The sequence below is a fragment of the Malaya genurostris genome, unplaced genomic scaffold (assembly GCF_030247185.1).
Source record: "Malaya genurostris strain Urasoe2022 unplaced genomic scaffold, Malgen_1.1 HiC_scaffold_27, whole genome shotgun sequence".
NCBI classification, from domain to species: Eukaryota; Metazoa; Arthropoda; class Insecta; order Diptera; family Culicidae; genus Malaya; species Malaya genurostris.
The window spans coordinates 27,129-27,500 of NW_026682657.1; positions in this window are offsets into that span (position 1 = coordinate 27,129).

Below are 372 nucleotides of genomic sequence, written 5' to 3' on the forward strand. Positions count from 1 at the left end.
TCTTTCCTTCTTCTCCATTGGATAGGCAATTGTAAGGAGATTGTTTGCACATGCACGTTCCGTATGTACGGTACGAAAGTGACGGATGAAGTTGCCAGGGGCAAATCTACTCTGGACGTATGGACATCCTGACGCGGGATCGATGTTGCAGATAGCTTTATCGCCCTGTCTTACTACCAATGACGACGCAATGTCCGTCAGTGACCGCTGCAGCTTATTGCGGTCTGCTCTTGTTGTAGGTGCCATCGTATAAACACCACACAAAATTTAGTCGTTAATGGTTTAACTCTAAATACGCTCCTCTATCTAAACACACACACTTGATAAATACTTCTTTGATCAATATTGAATTCGCACTATATCACTATAACC